The sequence below is a fragment of the Taeniopygia guttata genome, chromosome 16 (genome assembly GCF_048771995.1).
Source record: "Taeniopygia guttata chromosome 16, bTaeGut7.mat, whole genome shotgun sequence".
Lineage (NCBI taxonomy): Eukaryota > Metazoa > Chordata > Aves > Passeriformes > Estrildidae > Taeniopygia > Taeniopygia guttata.
In genome coordinates this window covers 1778533-1799730 of record NC_133041.1, presented here as the reverse complement: position 1 = coordinate 1799730, position 21198 = coordinate 1778533, and the positions used below count along the sequence as shown (strand labels likewise).

Here is a 21198-nt window from a genome sequence, read left to right as displayed (position 1 = left end):
ATTCACACTAGGGGACTGCTTAAACAAACACAAGATTATGGCAGGAATTGGCTTGCAAATTCCAGGGAGACAAAAGAATAAATAGGAATAAAAGGAGACAGTTTGAGCGAATCGGGGTAGCAGCCGGAGCTTTGGGTTTTTGGAAGTATTCGGTCTGCTACCCAGCGCTCTGTTACCTTTGTTCATATCCTACTTGCTGTAAATTAATAAAATTCTTAATTAGATTATGTTCCGTTGTGGCGCAAATTTATAACAATTTCTGGTGCCGTGACTCGGATAAGGAAGGGTGGGCTTTTGATCCTCCGGGGAAAGGCGCCCTGCGAATTTTCACGGCCCCGTGATCAACAGCTTTCCTCAACCTTACCGACGAACCTAAAATCTAGGATAATGGACAAAGGAAAAAACCGGTAAAATCCCATAAAAATTCTGTGCACGGGAGTCCGGACGAAGACGCAGGACGCGTAAGTATATTGCGAAATTATTCGCAGAGCGAAACTGTTCGCGGCGAAATTGTTCGCGGGTTTGCCGTTCGGGTGGGGTTGGGTTTCCTGGAATATAACGAATGAGAGGTTCGATATACTGAACCAAGCAAGTGTGGACTCTTAAGTACTGCGTTTTCCATCTCCCGCGAGGGACTGGGCCAGGAACAAGAGGAGCGAGTGAGTGTTTGTTTGTGGATATTCCAGAAGATGGGGGCGAAGGGCAGCAAGCCTTCAACTCCCATGGGAAGGGTACCCACTGTACCTAAGAATACCCCTCTGGCATATATCTTAGATAATTGGAAGTATTTCCCTGGAACCCTAGGGAAAGATAAGCAAAAAATGATAGAATATTGTACTAAGATATGGGGAGGGAAGAAGATTTCTAAAAATGTCATTTGGCCAGTCTATGGGTCAGAAGAAGATTGGGTAAGACAGCAATTAAACCTCTGGGTTAATAATAAAAAATTCTTTAACCCGGAGGAGAGTCTATATGCGGAAGTGTGTCTAGAAAGGCCGGGGGCTAGACTTTATTCATTAAAAGAAACAAAAACTAAACCCCAGAAAAAGAAGGAAGAGTTAGACGAAACCCTTCTAACCCTCCCTCCTTATATTCCTCCTCCTGTTCCCGCAGCCCCTCCAGAGATCCCCAGAGCGCCCACTCCCCCACCAGAATCAGAACAAGGGTCCCCACCCCCTCCTAGACGTGTAACTAGAAGTCAAAGAGGGGCAGCTCAGATGTACCCCCTAAGGGAAGTACCTATGGGAGGACCTCAACCTGTGGTTGGATATATTTCTGTACCCTTAAATTCTGCCGACTTACGAGATTTTAAAAGAACCGAGATGGGAAACTTAATTGAGGACCCATTCGGAGTAGCAGAAAGACTAGATCAATTTTTGGGACCAAACCTTTATGCTTGGGATGAGATGCAATCTATCCTTGGTCAATTATTTACTACCGAGGAAAGAGATATGATTAGACAAGCAGGAATGAGACTGTGGGATGCTCAGCATGCCCAGGGACCTCGAGCAGATATTAAATGGCCACTCCAAAGACCTAATTGGAATAATCAGGATCCGGCTCATAGAACTCATATGCAGGACCTGAGAACTATAATAATTCAGGGAATTAGGGAAGCAGTACCCCGTGGGCAGAATATCAATAAAGCATTTAATGAAATGCAAAAGAAAGATGAGAGCCCTACTGAATGGCTGGAACGGCTGAGGAAAGCCCTTCAGCTGTACTCTGGAGTAAACCCAAACGATCCTGTAGGACAAGCGCTCCTCAAAACTCAGTTTGTGGCAAAATCATGGGAAGATATCAGAAAGAAGATTGAAAAGTTAGAAAACTGGCAGAATAGAGGGTTGGATGAATTAGTGAGGGAAGCTCAGAAAGTCTACGTAAGGCGGGAAGAAAAGAGCAGCAAGCGACAAGTAAGAATGATGGTAGCAGCGGTCAGAGAGGACCGCAAAGGGCGAACTGGTGAACATAGATCTGCTAGGATGAAACAAGGAAAAGTAGTAATAGAAAAGGAACAGAGATCTTGTTTTTACTGTGGAAAGAAGGGACATATAAAGAAGAATTGCAGAGAAAGGATCAGGGATGAGGAAAATTTGAAAACGGAATAGGAAAGTCAGGGGCTCTATATTTTAGGGGACCGGAGTCACCGTGAGCCCTTGATAAAATTAAAAATAGGTCCCCAGAGACAAGAGTTCACCTTTTTGGTAGACACTGGGGCTGAGAAATCAACTATTAAGCAAATACCTGAGGGATATGAAGTTTCCCCTGAAAAGGTACAAGTTATTGGGGCAAAAGGGGAACCCTTTAAGGTGAGAAAAATTAAAAATGTGATATTCGAAACTGAAAATAAATTTGGAGTGGGTGAACTCTTGCTCGTCCCTGAAGCAGAATTTAATCTGTTAGGACGAGATTTAATTGTTGAACTGCAATTAGAAATTAAAGTAAAAAATCAAGAATTGGCAGTATCCGTTTATCCTTTGACTGTGGATGATCAAAAACAAATTAACCCCAATGTTTGGTACTCTCCGGACACAATTGGTAGACTGGAAATGCCGCCAATTAAAATCCAAATTTCCGAACCCCACGTACCTGTGAGGGTAAGGCAATATCCCATATCCTTAGAAGGACGGAGAGGATTGAAGTCAGAAATTGATCGATTGTTAGCACAAGGAATCTTAGAGCCTTGTATGTCACCTTTTAACACCCCCATTTTGCCTGTAAAAAAACCTAATGGGAAATATCGGCTCGTACATGATCTAAGGGAAATAAACAAAAGAACTGTCACCCGGTTCCCTGTAGTAGCAAATCCATATACATTGCTAAGCAAACTAGGACCACATAATTCCTGGTATAGCGTAATTGATTTAAAGGATGCCTTTTGGGCCTGTCCACTGGCAGAAGAATGCCGTAATTATTTTGCTTTTGAATGGGAAGACATAGAGACGGGCCGGAGACAGCAATTAAGATGGACCGTGCTCCCCCAAGGGTTCACTGAATCCCCTAATCTGTTTGGACAGGCCCTAGAAGAACTCTTAACAGAATATCAGGTACAAACGGGGAATGTGCTGTTACAATATGTAGATGATCTGCTCATAGCGGGGAATAATAAGGAGAATGTAAAGAAAGAAACCATTCGACTTCTAAACTTTCTTGCACAAAAGGGACTACGGGTATCACAAGAAAAGTTACAATTTGTGGAGGAAAAAGTGAAATATCTGGGACATTATCTGTTTAACGGCCAGAAAATATTAGACCCAGAGCGCATTAAAGGAATTCTGGAATTACCTATGCCTGTCACTAAGAGGCAAATTAGGCAGGTATTAGGACTATTTGGGTATTGTAGGCAATGGATAGAGAACTACAGCTCTAAAGTTAAATTCTTATATGAACAATTGCCTAAAGGAAAAATACCCAAGTGGACTCCTCAGGATCAAGAGCAGTTTGCCAGCCTCAAAAGGGAGCTAAGTCAAGCACCAGTTTTAAGCCTCCCAGATTTAAAAAGGCCCTTCCATTTATTTGTTAACATACACGAAGGAACGGCATTCGGAGTGTTAACTCAGGAATGGGCCGGACAAAGGAAACCGGTGGCATACCTATCAAAGCTGTTAGACCCTGTGAGCAGGGGTTGGCCGAGCTGTTTACAAATCATTGTTGCCGCTGCCCTATTACTTGAGGAAACAAATCGCATTACTTTTAATGGAGAAGTTATCTTATATGCGCCTCATAACATCAGGGGAGTGCTGCAACAAAAGGCAGAGAAATGGCTTACAGATAGCCGATTACTAAAGTATGAGGGAATACTTATAGAATCCCCTAAACTATCTTTAAAAACTATTGGAGCAGTTAACCCCGCTGAATTTTTGTACCCAGGAGAAGGTAATGAACTATTGCACAATTGTTTTCAAACAATTGAACAACAAACACGCATTAGGTCAGACTTAGAAGAAGAAGAACTACAAAGTGGAGAAGTATTATTTATAGATGGGTCATCACGAATAGTGGAAGGTAAACGATTGTCTGGATATGCCATCGTTAAGTGGGAAAAAGGAGAATTTAAGATAAGAGAATCAGGCCCCCTGAGTGCCAGCTGGTCAGCACAAGCTTGTGAGCTATATGCATTGTGGAAAGCATTAGTGTCGCTGAAGGGAAAGGATGGAACTATATATACAGACTCACGTTATGCGTTTGGAGTAGTACACACTTTTGGGAAAATATGGGAGGAAAGAGGATTCATTAACTCACAGGGAAAAGAGCTGGTACACCAGGAATTAATTCGTCGAGTTCTGGGGGCATTGAAAATGCCAAATAAAATAGCAGTTGTACATATAAAGGGACACCAGCGAGGTACAAGTTATCAGGTTAGGGGAAATAATGCAGCTGATACAGAAGCAAAACGAGTGGCAGGCAATTATAATATAATTCTGACTATGCAACAAGCACCAGTTAGTAAAAATTTGAGTTTTGAGTCTGCAGAAAAAGAAAAACTAGAACAAATGGGAGCTAAAGAACAGGATGGGAAATACATATTGCCAGATGGGAGAGAAGTCTTGCCGAAGGGCATAGCAATTGAAATATTTTCAAAAATACACAGCAAAACACACTGGGGAACTCAGGCATTAGTTGATCATTTCAATCGACAGTATGCCTGTATAGGTGTATATAATATAGCAAAGGCAGTCACGGCAGCCTGCGAGACCTGTCAAAAGGTTAATCGAAAAAACATAAAACAGAGACCTCTTGGGGGACGTTCCCCAGCATACAGACCTTTCTCACATATACAAGTAGATTTTACTGAACTACCTAGGGTAGGGCGTTACAAATATTTATTAGTAATGGTGGATCACTTAACACATTATGTCGAGGCTTTTCCTACCTCCAGGGCAACCGCTAACCAAGTCACTAAAGTGTTACTTGAACATGTTATACCTCGATATGGAGTACCTGAAGTAATTGACTCGGACAGAGGAACGCATTTTGTGTCAAAAATTGTTAAAGATCTAACAGAAAGCTTGGGTATCAAGTGGGAATACCATACACCATGGCATCCACAAAGTTCAGGAAAAGTTGAAAGGATGAATGGAGAAATCAAAACTATTTTGACTAAACTAATGATAGAAACCAAATTATCATGGATTAAATGCCTACCTATGGCACTATTAATTCTCAGAACCAGACCCCGAGCAGATGTAGGAATATCAGCGTTTGAAATGGTGTATGGAATGTCCTACAGAATTGAAAGCCCACAAACAAATGTTTTAATTAGAGACCGTGTGATTAATGAATATGTTTCACAATTAGCAGAACATCGTAACCAGCTTTGGGAACATGGACTGATTGTGCAACGACCCCCGTTGGACTTAAAAATACACAAAGTTAAACCTGGGGATTGGATATTGATTAAAGTGTGGAAGGAAGAAACCCTAAAACCCAATTGGGAGGGACCTTATCTCGTTTTGTTGACAACAGAAACAGCTGTCCGGACTGCTGAGCGTGGATGGACTCATGCCAGCCGCATTAAAGGCCCAGTGACGAGACCCCACTGGAAAGTAATCAGTACTCCAGGTGACACCAAGATAACTCTAAAAAGATAACGAAATTATAAAGACTTTATTTGATTTTTTTGCTGCATTACCTTTTGGTATAAAGTGTGTATTGCTGTTTATATTTGCTATAGTTATTTCCTTTTTTATCTATTATATATGGAAGCGTACAACGTGTGCTGAAGGAAATTGTTAAGCATATGTAGTCACACAATAGTGAATATGAAAGATATGCTGATGTAAATAATGTATGTACTCTAGTTATACGAATTAGTTGTAATGATTTAAACTACAATTGTTTTCCATTTGCTTGTTTTAGGCATAAGGTATGCCGGGATAAATGGTGGACACGCTGTGAATGTGGATACCCTCAATATTATTATTACCATTCCAATGAACCTGTCCTCTTTGTGGCTGAAATCTTGGTTATAAAGTGTAGAAGGGAAGTACTAACTGTGTCTTGCTTTGCCCCATTAGTTCAAGCTGCAAAGTGGGAAGCCTATGTAAACAGGCAGAAATCCCAAACAGCTGTTCTCCTGAAGAATTCCCTTGCTGCCGAGAAGATGATGCACCCCGTGACTCGGAGCAGCCGAGTCGACGGGCGAGGCAGAAGAGGAACAGACTGTGGAGAAAAAAATCAGAACAATGGGACGCAAAAGCAGGAACAACAGAGCTTCCCCGGGATTGGTAAAAATGTACATAAATTGGTAAAATTGACAGACACCCTTTTTCCTGGTATACCGTTAGTCTTCATATTGATAATAACCCTGGCAGAAGGGGGAAACCCACATGAACCATTCAAGTGGGAACTAATATCTTGGGAAGGAACGAGAACAATAGCCACTTTTAGCGACATAGGTCCACCAGAGTTCATAGTAAAACTTTGTGATTTAGTACCAATACATTGTGGAAAGGGACCTCCATTTTATATATGCCCGGCTTCTGGACCGTCTTACTGTAATTATCCCGGACATTATTATTGTGGCTATTGGGGATGTGAAACAATAGCCTCGGGCTGGTCAGTAAAGGCCCCTGATAAATATATAAAAGCAACCTGGACTCCTAATGGATGTGTACCTGAACAAACAGGTGTAGATCTTACAGGTCTGCGGGACATGGGTTATGTGGCTTCACGAGACAGGGAAGTCTGTACCCGCATCAAATTTCAAGTAATACAGCCCTTAGGAGACAAGTGGTTAGTAGGACTAACATGGGGAATACGTGTCTATGGAGGAATTCCTAAAGACGGGGGAGGGCATTTTCTCATAAGAAAAGTTAAAATACCACATGATCCACTCCCTGTTGGGCCGAATAAAGTATTGAATTCACCCATTTCCCCTACGAAAAAGATAGTCCCCGCAAGTGTTACAACCACTTGTCCAAACCCCTTATCGATAACAAATAGAACAGCTAATGACGTGGTGACTGGTAGGGATTCAGGTGTGCTGAAACCCAAAGACCCTTTATGGGATTTAATGCAAGCCTCTTATCGTGCCCTTAATGAAAGCAAACCAAATTTAACTAAGGAATGCTGGTTATGTTATAATGTTAGACCACCATATTTTGAGGCGATTGGAAAATCAGATAAGATTCAATGGTCTAGAGGTTCAAACCCACGAGAATGCCCATGGAATGACCAAAAAAACCATACGCAGGGAATTACTATTCAATTAGTAACAGGTCAAGGAAAATGTATTGGTACAGTGCCCAAAAATTATCAGCCTTTGTGCAACCAAACGACAATAATCACTACAAAAACCATAAATAAACACAAGAATAGAAAAGACAAATGGGCTATCTCGACACCAGGAGCTAAATGGGTTTGTTCAGACATCGGAGTAACGCCTTGCCTATCCCTAAATCTGTTTGATCAATCTCAGTTCTGCGTACAGGTGATAATTGTTCCTCGTCTAATCTATCACACCTCTGAGGAAGTGTTATGCCACTTTGAAGGAGACCTGAATATACAAAAACGAGAACCAATTACAGTGGTAACCTTAGCTACACTGCTAATAGCGGGGGGAGTCGGAGCAGGTACAGGCATAGCCTCCCTAGTAAAAAGTCAGGAATTACAAAGTTTACAGACGGCTGTAGATGAAGATTTAGCAAAAATAGAACAATCTATCCAAAATTTAGCCACTTCAGTAAAGTCTTTATCGGAAGTAGTGCTGCAAAATAGAAGAGGGTTAGATTTATTATTCCTAAAAGAAGGGGGGTTATGCGTAGCGATAAATGAAGAATGTTGCTCTTTTGCTGACCATACGGGAGTAGTTCAGGACACTATGTCTGAACTCCGAAAAAGGTTAAATCAACGTAGAAAGGATCGGGAGGCGGGTAGGACATGGTATGAAAATTGGTTTAATGTTTCACCTTGGCTAACCACCTTGCTGTCTGCCTTAGCAGGACCGCTTATTATATTGATTCTGGGACTTATATTCGGGCCTTGTATATTACGCTGTATAGTACACGATATTAAAAAACGATTTGACATAGCTAAACTGCTAATTTTAACTACGAGGTCGGGGGAAAAATATAAAAATGCATCTATTAATGAGAATGAAGATTGTTGTGAATGTGTTATGCCACAAGGGGGCTACGCCTATTGTAATTGTGAAGTATTACCATGTGAGTGTAATGATAAATGTTGGGATTGTGGAAAAAGGTTTATTTGCAGTGCTGAGAATGAAAGCAACGTCTAATAAACAATAATAGGATAAAAAGAAAAAGGGGGGAATCGTAAGAAACTACAGATTGAGATATTGTTTATTAAGATATATGTAAAGGTTAGACAAAAGTGAGAAAAATACAGACTGAGGTATTGTTTATTGAGGTAAGGTTAGGTAACGGAGGTATGCAAACAGCGAATGGACACAGCTGATGCAAGATAAGATAACAACCACTTACACCGGAGACTGCCTATGTAAGATAAGATCACAACAACCATTCACACCAGAGACTGCCTATACAAACACAAGATAACGGCAGGAATTGGCTTGCAAATTCCAGGGAGACAAAAGAAGAAATTGGAATAAAAGAAGACAGTTTGAGCGAATCGGGGTAGCAGTCAGTGGAGCTTCGATTTTTGAAGTTCTCTGTCTGCTGCCCAGCGCTGTTGCCCTTGTTCATATGCTACTTGCTGTAAATTAATAAAATTCTTAATTGGATTATGTTCCGTTGTGGCGCAAATTTATAACACCCGGGGTCAGTGGGGGTCACCTGTCCTGGCTGTGTCCCCTCCCAAGCTCCCCCGCAGCCCCAGCCCCTCTCCAGCGTGGCCTGAGGAGGGGCAGGCCAGGCTTTGGCTCAGTGGGAGCTCAGCAAGAACAAAAGCATCTCTGTGTGCCCAGCCCTGTGCTCAGCACCCGGCCCAGCAGCAGCGTCTCAGTGCCAGGGTCTGTGCCATCAGTCCCTGCCAGGGGTTTCCATGGCACCTGCCAGGCCAGGTGTGGTGTCCCAGTGAGGGCTGCCATGCAAAAAGTGCCCAGCACTGCCCCTTTCTGTCTGTCTGACCTGGCCTTGGCCCTGGCCCTGCTGTTTGCTGCAGGTTCCGCGGCGCCTGACCGGCCCGCGTGGCACAGGGCAGGCGGCCACGGCACAGACCCACAGCAAGGGCTCCCCTCTGGCTCTGGGCAGTGACACCAGCCCTGAGCAATGGGCTGGCGCACTGGGGTCAGTGCGGTGTCCATGGCAGCAGTCCCTTGCAATGCCCAGTGCAGGTTGGGATGATGATCCACCCTCACAGCCGGCCCAGGGCAGGTGTGCGGTGCCCTTCCCCACAGCCTGTCTGCACAGAAGCACTTCCAGGGCTCTCTGCATTTCCCTTCCCTCCCTCTTGAGTCACTCACACACCTCCCAACGACCCACTGGGAGCTTTGAGCTGCAAGGAGTGCAAAGCTGGTCTGTCCTTCAGGAATAGCTCTCATTCTGCCCTGAGCCAACTCTGCATTTGTGTTCATTGCAGATCTTCCTGTGTGTCTACATAATTCCTTGCAGGGCTCTGCCTTGGGGAAGGGGAACCTCCTTGGAGGTACCTAGGGCTTGGCACACACTTGAGGAGTGTGTCTGTTTTAAATGGGGAAGCTTAGGAGTTTTAGATTGCTTCAAAAAATAAAAGAAGAAAACCCCTCTTTGCCTGAGCACAGCCAGTTCTCCAAGCACAGCAGGTCCCAGGTGACTGAGCAGAGACAGGAGAGGCTTGGGCTATGTGGGGCAAGGTTGTGCACACTGCCTCAGACCTCCAGGCACAGCTTCTCTCACTAGGCCAGACATCCTCAGGAGAGTCTCTGAACCAATATCAGTCGCTGAATGCTGCAGTCACCTCTGCTCTAAATAGAACAGTCATAAAATATACTCTTCAAAGAGGAATGTGGATTTATTGGAAGCTCTTGCAAATAGTTTTCCATCAGTATTGTAGGAAAGCTTCCTAATGGACTGCACTAGAGCAGAAGGAAATCAGGGCAGAGCCATGGTTTGTCAGGACTTGCTTGATCCCAATGAGCCCCGTGGTGCATTTAGAGCTGAGCCCTGGAAGCTCAGGGCCTGAGAGGAGATTGCGCCAACCTAACCAGGAGTCAAAGTCCGAGGAAAAACCCAAAGTGTCTCAAAGCATGAATGGGTCCCCTGAGGTCCATCCACACAGACCCCTCATGGAGTCGTTGGAGGAGAGAATTGGAGGAGCAGGTATGAATCCTACACCCAGGGAATGTGCCCCACTAGTGTTTGAACCTCAGCAAGGACAATGCACAGCAGCGACACAGCGGAGGGGATTTCTCTGCCAGTGTGCAGGAGTCAAGACTCTGGATCTGGGCTCAACACTGCAAAGTTCCCGTGTTTCGACAGACAAAGGGGCTGTCCCCGGTGGGGGGAGCGGGAAACGGACACGCGGACAAACGGCCTCGGTGCTTCAGTTGCAGAGGCAGCAGCGGCGGCGGTGGCACCAGCGGCGGCAGCAGCGGCAGCATAAGCAATTTTTCTCTTCTTTCTCTTTCTCTTCTTTCTCTCCCACTGTCGGACACCTTCCTCTTGGCGTCCCTTACCCGCTGTCCCTCCCCTCTCCCCGCCTCCTTCTCCCCCATGCCCAGCCGGGCCATGCCCCCGGCCCGCCCCCGGCCCCGGGCGGGGCTGCCCCGTCCCCGTCCCCGCCCGCCCCGCCGCGGTCTCGCCTCCGCCCGGCTCTGGCTGTGCTGTCAGTGGCGCTGCTGGGCGGGCATCAGTGCCTGGGGCTGGGGCGGCATCGCCGCCCTTTGGCTCCGCCTGGTTCGAGCCCGGCCCCAGCTCCGGCCCCGGCCCCGGCCCCGGCTCCTCCCGGGCCCCACGGAGGACACACGCGGCACGGCCGCTCCCGCCGCCTCCGCCGCGGCTTCCCCGGCCCGAGCTCCGTCGCTCAGCAGCGCGGCCGCCGGCCCCGAGCCTCCCGTGTCCCGTTCCCGAGACCGAAGGCCTGGGGATGGCCGGCCCGAGGCGGTTGAGGGGCGCTCGGGGGCCGCTCCTGGCCCCGGGCCGAGCGCTGACAGCCGCGTCCCGCCCGCAGGGAAGGCGCAGGAGGCGCTGCAGCAGCGCTACCGAGTGGGTTCACTGCTGGGGCGCGGCGGCTTTGGCAGCGTCTTCGCAGCCACGCGGCTCTCGGACGGTGCCCCGGTGAGTGGCGGGGCCGGCGGCGGGCGCAGGAGGAGGAGGAGGGCAGAGGAGGAGGAAGAGGAGAAGGAGGAGGGCGGAGGACGAGGAAGAGGAGGAGGATGGAGGAAGAGAAGGAGGTGGAGAAAGGAGGGAGAGGAGGAGGAGGAGGATGATGGAGGAGGAAGAGAAGGAGGAGGAGGAAGGAGGAGGCGGAAGGAGGAGAAGGAAGCAGGAGGATGGGGCTCGGCAGGGCGGGCTGCGAGCTCAGCCCAGTGCTGCCTTTGGCTTGCAGGTGGCCATCAAAAGGGTGCCACAGAACCGCATCCGGCACTGGGGCGAGCTGCTGAGTGAGCGGGGCCAGCGGGAACAGCCGGGCCGTGCCGGGCGGGGATGAGGCGAGGCCCGGCATGGGGGAAGCCACCAGGACCCCTCAATGGCAAGCGGGCGTGGGGCCAGCGCAGGGCGCAGAGCATCCCGGGCTGGCTGAGGGGTTCCCCAGCCCTGGCAGGACATCAGTCCCACTGGTGGCACCGTGGTCCTCCCGCAGCCCGACGGCACCAGCGCACCCCTGGAGATCGTCCTGCTGGACAAGGTGTCCACTGGCTTCCCTGCTGTGGTCCAGCTGCTGGAGTGGCTTGAGCTCCCCAACAACATCGTGATGGTGCTGGAGCGGCCGCAGCGGTCTCAGGACCTCCTGCATTTCATTCGGCACGGAGGTTCCTGTCTGAAGAGGTGGCACGGCAGCTGTTCCGCCAGGTGCTGGAGGCCGTGCGGCACTGCACCAGCCGAGGGGTCCTGCACCGCGACATCAAACCAGAGAACATCCTGGTTGACCTGGCCACTGGCCAGGCAAAATTGATTGACTTTGGCTGTGGCACCTACCTGCAAGACACAGCCTACACTCACTTTGCAGGTGAGCCTGGGCAGGGGTGTGCTCCCGGTCCCGCCATCTCATGGCCCAACATCTCACAGGCCAAGCTGGGTGTGGCAGCCAGGATTCTCCCTTTTGCTGCCAGTCAAGGTACTGAGCCTTCCCCTGAGTTGCTTTTGAGCGGGGCTGGGTAGGGAGGCATCTTCCAGCCCTGCTGGCAGCCTTTGCCCACCACTCTGCCTGGGGCTGGGGTTGGAGCAGCAGCAGCCGGCCTGACAAAAGCACCCGTGGGTGGGGGTAGCAGAGGAGGGGGCCAGGACCAGTGCACCAGCCAGTTTGCTGTGCAGGCGAGAGGAAGGGCTTGGGCTGCTCCAATCACCTTGTTTGTCTTGGCTTCATAATATTTTTGGGGCACTGCAGGCAGGGAGGATAAGGACATGTTTTTTTCCCCCAGCCCTGAGTGGATTTTTGCTTTACATGTCATAGTCAGGCATTGCTGGGGCTTCTGCTGCCCTCTTCCATCACCAGGGGCTTCTTGTCCAGCCCTGAGTTTGTAGACAAGTCCCAGATGCTGGCGAGAGTGCAGCAGTCACCCCGTGTGCCACTGGGGCAGCCCCTGCACGCCCAGGGATGCTGGAGCCAGGCTCTGGAAGCAGCAGCAGCATTCCCCCGATGAACTCCATCTGTATTCCACAGGAACACTGTCATACAGCCCCCCGGAATGGACCCACTTGGGCTGGTACTACGGAGAGGCAGCAACGGTCTGGTCCCTGGGCATCCTGCTGCACCAGATGGTCTGCGGGCAGCACCCTTTCAGGAGGGGTCGGAAGATCAGCTGGGACCATCAGCTCTCGCTGCCACAGCGGCTCTCTCCAGGTGGATCCTCATCTCTGGCCACGGGGGAGTACCAGTGCTGGGAGACAGCAGCAGCTCGTGAGCATCTCGCTCTGGCAGCCGCTGAGGAGGTGGCACATGTCCTGCTCTCCTGCTCTCCTCCACAACAGAGAATTGATGGGAAAGTTTAGGCCCAGCCAGGAACACAAAAGCAGCATGGCCTGGGCATGGGAAGAGTGGGGCAAAGCAGACAGGAGCCTTCTCTAGCTGACCGCTGGTTTCTGGTTTCTCTGCCCAGAGTGCCAAGATCTTATCAGGGGGTGTTTATCCATGCACTTCTTGGACAGACCTTCCTTAGAAGACCTGTTCTGTGAACCTTGGATACAGGATATTCACCTGCCATAGAAGAAGGGAAAAAGCCACATGCACACTTTGCTGCAGGGCCCTGGTGAGTTACAGCTCCACACATGCCCTGGCAATCAGAAGCAAGGAAACCCAGACTTTTTTCCCTGCCTGTATCAATGCACTGGGGTCTTTGGGTGGGAACAGAGATAAAGAGTTTTTTTCTTGTTTCCCCTTGTCCTTAATCTCTTTTCAACAGTTTGTTGTTTGTTTTTCTAGAGGAAGCGTTCTATGTAAGGTCCAGTTGGGATTGGGAAGTGCTTGGGAGCAGTTGCAGCGTGGATGGGCTGTGCCCTTGGAGAAGGCTGAGGACATCGTTTGGGACCAGCTTTTCTCCCAGCGGAGGATGGTGTGAGGTGAGTCCTGGTCTGCTTGGCATGGTGGGATCAGAGCTTTGGGGAGATGGCAGCGAGCACAGGAGCGTCCTGCTCTGGGCAGCTGCTGAGGGCTGGATGTGCCGTGGCTGGCTGCAGGCTGGGAATGTCCTGCCCTCCTGCTCTGCTCCCAAAGGCAGCAGTGATGGGCAGCTCTGGGCACAGCTCTGGGCACAGCCAGCATGGCCTGGGCTCTGTGGGCAGCTGGGACAAGGGGACAGCAGCCTTCAGCTGACGGGTGGTTTCTGGTTTCTCTCCTTGCAGCCGGGCTCTGCGGATGCTGAGGCTGCTCTGGGCCCTGCCAGGGCTCTGCTGGAGCTCAGCACCGGGCCACAATCAGCAAAAGGAGAAATGGGGTGCCCTGCAGCACAGACTTGCTTGAGCATTTCAGCAACACAGTTCAAGTTTGCAGAGTGTACACCTTCAAGGGAAAACATGGCACCACCCAAGAAATAAACTTGTTCAATAACTTCTGAAATTAAATCAATCTGGGATGACTCCAAATGACATTTTTCAGCTTGCTCAAGCTGTAGCTCAGCCCTTCTCTGACCAGTTCTCTCCCCCACCTGCCTTTTACTCCCCAACTGCTCCCTATTTTCCCCCAGTGAGCTCCCAGCCCATTCCAGTCTCCATCACACTGTTGCCTTCCTTGGTGCCCCTCACCATGAGGAAGGCCGAGCCCCAGGCTTAGGGACTCATCCTGTCACTGGCTGAGGAGCAGCAATGTCTCAGAGGTCCGGTGGGATTTTAGTGTCATTCAGAGCTGCTCTCCAGCCCCCAGCTCTCCTCACTGCTGAGTTCCCACTCCCTTTTCCTCATCTGTGCAGCAGGATGAGCTCTGTGAATCCCCTTGAGCCTCCCCACTCTTCCCAGCCCATGCACCCACCTCAGTTAGGCTGAAGCTGCAGCTTCTCTGTCTCCTCTGGCACAGCAGTGCAGTCCCCTGTGCGGGGAGCCCCAGCCCCAGAGCACAGCACTCAGCAGTGCAGTCAGGGCTGGAGCAGCTGCCCTGCAGCCCTGGCTTGGCTCTTTGTGGCAGGGAATGCTCCTTGTGTGCAGCTGTCCCTGCAGGATGGCCCCAGGGCAGAGCCCAGCTGGGCTCCCACTTGTCATAGTTTAACACAGAAAAAATTTTTTTCCGAAAAGAAAAAGTCAATTTAAACATTGACCAATTAAAGATAGACACGCCTCTGAGAACACAGAAGAGTTAAAAACAAACTTCCCAGGAGAACTCGTGCTCTTAAGTTCCAGTCAGCAGTCACTGCAAAACTCTCCCCTGCCCGGCCAGGAGTTGGGTGGGGGAGGTAAGAAGCCATGTAGCCTTCAGAAGTAAGCCCAAAAGTAAAAAAACTAGAACCAAACTAGCCCCCTACAGATAAAAGAGTAAAAAAATCTAAAATATCTCCATTCCCCCCAGAGTCTCTCTCTCTCCCAAGAAAAAGAAAAAGACAACAATAATTTTATCAGCAGTTCACCGCAGAAAAAGAGCAAGAGAGCCGCAAAGTACCCAAACACCTATAAAAACTAAAGCCTGAGCAGCAAGCCATCTCTAAGAATCAAAACTTTTAACCCTTCCTAAAAAATCAAAGCTTTATAAAATTTTTCTCCTCCTTAGTTTGAAAAAAAAAAAAGACAGCCTAAGACCTAAAATGTTAGAAAGAAAAATTCTAAATAAAAAAAGATGATAAAGTAACTTTTAGCTAAACTTTTTCTTAATAGCCACAAACTAAACTAATCTTCTCCTCCAAAAAAAACCTATATTTAAAAAAAATGCTAGTAAGCAAAAAAAAACATGCTTCAACTAAAAAAAAACAGAGGTAAAGCAAACAAAACAAAGTTTAAAAAGTTTATAATAGTGCCCCCTGTCTTCACAGAAAAAAAAAAGAAGAAAATCTCTATTCTTAGACCCTCAGCCCCAGGAAAAAATAGAGAAGACTATTAGTCCCAAAACTAAAAAACTAAACTGTTATTTTTTCCCCGCTTAGCAAAGCATCCTTGAAAAGAAAAATCCAAAAAACAGTTTGTCCATCCATACATTAGTAGTGAAGGCACTGTACATAAAAAAGTCACCAGTAGCAAACTTTTTTCTCCAAGCAGTGCCATATAGTAACATAAAAACACAAAATATAACAACTATATTTCTTAAAAAATCTATAACACAAAAAACCTGCTATCTCCCTACAAATAAACCAAATATTAAGTATCTAAAAAATAGAAACCTAATTAAAATCCAAATTGTGTCTCACTGTAATTTATTAAAGTTAAGTAGTGAAAAGAAAAATACTTTAAAAAGTTTTCATTTTAAATTATGTGTGTTTTCTTTCCCCTTTTTTTCCCCCCCCTCTTTTAGAATAACATAATAGTAGGAGTTTAATAAAATTTTTTTCTTTTATTAAGCTTAAGCCTGCTTTACTCTATTCCCAATCGCATTTCACAGCATTCAGGTAAAAAATTGCATTTTCATAAAAAACACTAACATTATACCAATATCAAACCATAACACCACTGCAGCCCCTGAAGCTGTGAAACCAGTGGAATCATCCAGACTGGGTTTTTCAAAGGCCCTTAGAAGGAAGGGCTTGAGAATAAACGTGCTCTGTTTGCCACACAAACATCGGGGTGAGTGGTCTCTTTGGCTCCAACCCACTTTCCTCCCTGAGCCAGCGTTACCCACTCCCTCACACGTCCCCCCAGTGCCTTCCCACTGCCTTGTCCTGTCAGGGCTTCCGCAGCCCCTCATCCTTTTGTGGCCCCGTCCCCTCAGGGTCTCCCCCAGCCCGGCCAACCTGCCCGGCAGCAGCGCCGCAGCCCCACAGGAGCTCCAGAGGAGCCCATCAAGAGGCACCTGGGAGCCCTCAGCAATCCAGCCAGCAACACACGGGCAGGAGGACACAGATGGCGCTTCCTGCCTGGGACAGGGCTTGTGGCCATCTCCAGGCACCGGTCTCACAGAGATCCCACAGCTCCAGACCCTGCCCATCTGCTCTGTCAGCAGCACAAAGGCTTCAGCAGAACCACCAAAGGCCAAGGGGCTTCTGGCCATTTTCCCTGCAACCCTGCATGCCTGGGCAGCTTGCTGAGCCCAGGAACCCTTTTCTGCCTCTTCCCCAAGGCCCTTCTGAGCCTGGGCAGCAAAAGAAAGATCCTGGGAGTCTGTCTATTACAACACATCCTATATTTATATGCTAAAGGAAAACAAAAAAAAGGAAAGAACAATCTTGAAGAAATTAAACATTCCAGCTGGCTCAGGTGGCCCCAGCAGACAGAGGCTCTGGGATCAGCTCTCTGCAGAGCTCCAGCAGCGCAGCCAGTCGAGCCCAGACAGACGAGGCCGTCTCCTCCATGCCCTGCGGAGCCGATCATGCAGGTTGCCAGAGATGGAATATGGAGCTCTCTCTGTTCCCTGGAGGATGTACAATGTTTGAATTGCCAGGGTTCCAACGGCGACACTGATGTCATTGGCCATGCCTTCAAGGGCTGAAAGAGAGAGGAACAGAGCCATGGTCAGTTCCCACATCTGAGGGGACCCAAGGAGACTCTGTGCCAGGGCCATCCCAGCCGGCTCTGGCCATGGACAGAAGGGAGCAGGGACCAGCTGGATCAGCCCGAAGCTGATGGCCACGAATCCCCCAGGTGCCCTGAAACCTCTGTGTGCTCTGCCCACGCCGGCCCTGGTCCGCACAGGGAGCAGAGCCCTCCGCAGCCGGGGCAGGGCTCCCAGCTCCCCCGGCAGCCCCCGCTGGCAGCCCGCTGCCCTCACTCACCCTCAGAGATGAGCTGGAGCTCTTTGGTCCTCCCCCTCAGGTACTGCCCGGCCGTCCCTGGGAACACAGAGCCTGTCAGGCCCAGCGGCACAGCTCCCTGCCAGCGGCGCTGCCAGCCCTGTGCCCACACGGCCTCCTGGCCCGGCAGGGCTCGGGCCGGGCCCTCGCCGCTCGCTGCCGCCCCAGGGCACGGCTGGAGAGGGCGGCAGCAGCGCCCAGGGCAGGCGGGGCTCCGCGGCACCGGCCCGGGGCTGGGGCCGAGCTGCGGCGGGGCGGGGAGGGAGCTCGGGCTCCTGGCTCACCCATGAACCTGACGGCCGCCTCTCGCAGGGGCTGCTGTAGGTTCTGCAGGTAGGGCAGGGCCCGGCGCAGGTGCTCGGCCACTCTGCTCCTGTCCTCTGCCAGCTGCAGAGAGCGGCAGCAGGGAAGGGTTGGCGCGGGCTCAGCCCCTGGGCCGGGCGCTCTCCGCGCCAGCCCCGGCCTCCCCTGCCCGCACAGCCCTGAGGCGCGGCCAGCAGCCGCCGGCGCCGGGCTCTGGAGGGGGCAGAGGGCCGGCTGCTGCCCGGGGAGCCGCGGTGCCGCCCCGCAGCCCCGCCGGGCCGGGGCTCCATCGGCACCCGGCTCGGGCCGCAGGAGCCGGCACGGCCTCGGGCTGCAGCAGCGGGCAGGGGCACAGCTGCCAGCCTGCACACCGAGCACCGCGCTCAGGGGGCTTCTCCAGCCTGGGGCTGCGGCTTCCCGGCCCTCCTTACCAGCCACTCTGTGAACTTCCACAGCTTCTTGCTCTTCACCAGCTTTTCAAGTTCCGTCCTCTTCAGGAACTCGGCCGCACACAGAAGCGTTTCCTCTGAAGCCTGGAGAGCAGCAGAGACGTGGAGATGGCCCCACAGCCCAGGGCGCAGGACCTGTGTCCCTGTGCCAGGGCCTGGAGGAGGCTGCAGCCCACGAGGCGCCAGGGCAGGAGGCAGCCCAGCCCCCTCCCAGGGGAACAGCAGCAGCCCTCGAGTCCTCACCTGTGCCACTCGCTGATTCTCATCATGGCAGTGGAAGAAGAGTGGCAGCAAGGTCTGGTGCACGTGTGTCTTCAGAGCCCCTTTTTCCTTTTCTTGTGGAAGAGTCACCAATGTTCCAAGGAGCACTATGGAGAGCAGCTGCACCTGGCTATTGTCCTGTATGAAGGGAAGAAAAAAAGACCTCAGCATCGGCTGCACGGGGCTCAGCTTGGTGCAGGCCTGCAAATCCACAGGGCACAAAGTATCCAGGCAGCAGCCAGTGGCCATGGCTGGGGGCAGTGAGTCTTACGTGGTCGAGGAGTGGCAGGAGAGCCTCAACCAGCTGCAGTGCCATAGGGCTGGGTATCAGCATGTCCTTTTCCAAGATGATAAAGTTGAGGAGCATGGCTGTCATGCTAACTATCTCTCCATCTGCGTCCCACAGGAGCTCCACAAGACTTTCAGTCAGGCTCCACATTTTTTTGCTCTGTGCGGAACACAAGTTTGTGAAACGCCATCCTGCTGCCGCAGGGCCTAGAGGCCAAAGGGCTGTTCTGAAGCACTTGGGCAGCTGAAGCAGGAGGCAGGAGAGCTGGGAGCAGCTGGCCCAGTGCCCAAAGCCCAGCCAAGCCCAAGTGACTGCATTCCCGAGCGCAGCCTCAGCCCTTGCCCCCTTCTCACCATCAAGGGATTGTTGATGAGATCAAGAAGGGCCCTGAGCACCAGGTGACACTTCTCTCTGCACCCCCTCTGCAGGTGCCGTGACAAGATTTGCAGGACTCTGTCAGCACCGCGTTCACTCATGTCCAGGCACTTGAGGACCTGAAAGGCACAGGGCAGTGACAGGGGACCAGCCAGCAGGAGCCCAGAACCGCACAGGGCTGAGCCCAGGCAGCAGCACAGGGCGCGGGCTCCGTCCCAGGCAGCTGTGGCTACGAGAGGGCAGAGAGCTGGGAGGCAGCTGAGCGAGGCAGCGCTGGCCTTCAGGCTCACCTCCACAAAGAACGCCAGGGAGGGCAGCTCCCAGCGTGGCTCCTGTGTGCTGAGCAGCCGGAGCAGGTAGCGAGCGATCCGGGAGCACAAGGGGATGGAGACACAGGACATCTCCCTGGCAGGAGACAAAGTAACCAAGACTGTGGGCCAGGGGGACAAACCTCTCCCAGGACTGACTCACAGAGGTCTGGTCTTTCCCCAGCATCCTGCAAGGGCCCCTGGGCTATTTGGGAGGTGGCTGCTTGTGGGCACCCTCCTCTCCCAGCCTTTTTCAGTCTCCTTGGCTGTCCCTGGGTGACAAGGCCCTCTGGCCCGTGACCACCGGCACTGTATGGGGCACCCCAGGCACAGAGCACAAATGTCAGAGGCAGCGGGGAGAAGGGGGGTCTCACTTGGCCAGCAGACCCACGGCATGGTGGTAGGTGTCAGCACACAGCAGCTTGTCCCAGCCACACTTGCGTTCCATTGCCACCACCACATCCTCGTGCTGCATTTGGCAGAGCAGGGACTTCAGGGTCTGCACTGCAAACCTGTGTGCAGAGCAAAGCCCGGGTCACGCTGGGAGCACTGGCTCCTGCCCAGGGATGTGGCAAGGACAGGAGGACTGGCATGGAGCACCTGTTGGGGCTGGTGTCAAGGCCATATTGCTGCTGGCATCCCTTCCAGAAGGTATTGACCTCCTCTGGCACATCCAGAGTGCTGAAGAGCACTTGGAAGAGCAGATGCACAAATAGGTGGGGGAGATACACAGTCACCATATGTGGCACACAGGGCAGCTGGAGGATCTTCCACATCAGCACAGTTGCCTGCAAAGGACAGAGCAGCCCGAGACAGCGCTCAGTGCCGAGGTGTTCGTGTGGCAGGGCCCGAGAACGGGAGGGAGAGGCCTGGAGAGCCACAGGGGAGCACCGGGCCTGGTGGCCCTGAAGCTGCCCCGAGGCCAGGTTTCAGCCCAGCGCCTGAGGCAGGGAGACGCCAGGAGGGAGGGAGGGAGGATGGAGAGCTGCTGGAGAGGTGGCCTTGGGGACAGCAAAGGCCAGTTGCAGAAACTCACAGCCAGGACAAAGACACCCGTTTTGTCCCCATCGGAGGTGCACGTGCTGTGCTCTGGCCAGCTGCCCAGCACATCGAGGAGTACGAGCATGGCCGGCTCTGCAGTCCTGGGCGAACACATGATGCTCTTCCACATGGTCAAAGCAGCTCTGTGGGGTCAGAGCTCTGTCTCAGGGGGGTCTGAGACACAGCACCGTGGCCTGGGCAGCAGTGGGGACCTGAGCTGGCTGCCAGCCCTGCCTCTGCCCACTGCCCCTCACCAGTAGCACTCAGGCAGCCCAGCCCTGTAGGGACGGGCCCCTGAGGGGCAGCGAGGGAGCAGCAGGCTCGGGGGCTGATGTGCCAGGGCTGGCAAAGGGAGCAGCCAGAGGGCCCTGGGACTCTCTGTTGGTCAGACACCTGGCACAGGCTGTACAGGCTGATGGGCTGGGGAGCCCTGAGCCCTCTGGGCAGGTGGGCCCCATACCTGTCACACAATGGGGCCACACGCAGGAGCGTCATGACTACGTCAGCGGGCCGTTCTTCGGTGAGATCCAGCAGGGTCCTGTTCAGCCTGTGCTCAGCAAACTGGTTGGCCTCGAGCCACTGGTGGATGTACCTCACCATGGCGGGCACCTGGAGAAGGCACGAGGAAACTTGGAAAGCTGCCAGAGGGAGGAATGTGCCCAGCTGCCCCAGAGAAGTGCTTCCCTTGCCACCACACTGCCATGGCCTCAAAGGCTTCCAGGGAGCAGCAGACGTGCCTTGGGAGGCCAAGTA

At 51.4% G+C, this 21198-nt stretch overlaps 1 long non-coding RNA gene and 1 pseudogene across 1 annotated transcript; both read left to right on the top strand.

Annotated features, from left to right (window-relative positions):
* The first annotated feature begins 396 nt into the window (after positions 1-396).
* On the top strand, positions 397-7286 carry LOC140685201 (uncharacterized). The gene is made up of 2 exons (XR_012058481.1): positions 397-461; positions 5299-7286. It is a non-coding gene; the product is annotated as an uncharacterized lncRNA (long non-coding RNA).
* A 4277-nt stretch (positions 7287-11563) lies between these two features.
* LOC140685174 (serine/threonine-protein kinase pim-1-like) overlaps positions 11564-21198 on the top strand; it is a 65206-nt pseudogene continuing 55571 nt past the window's right edge.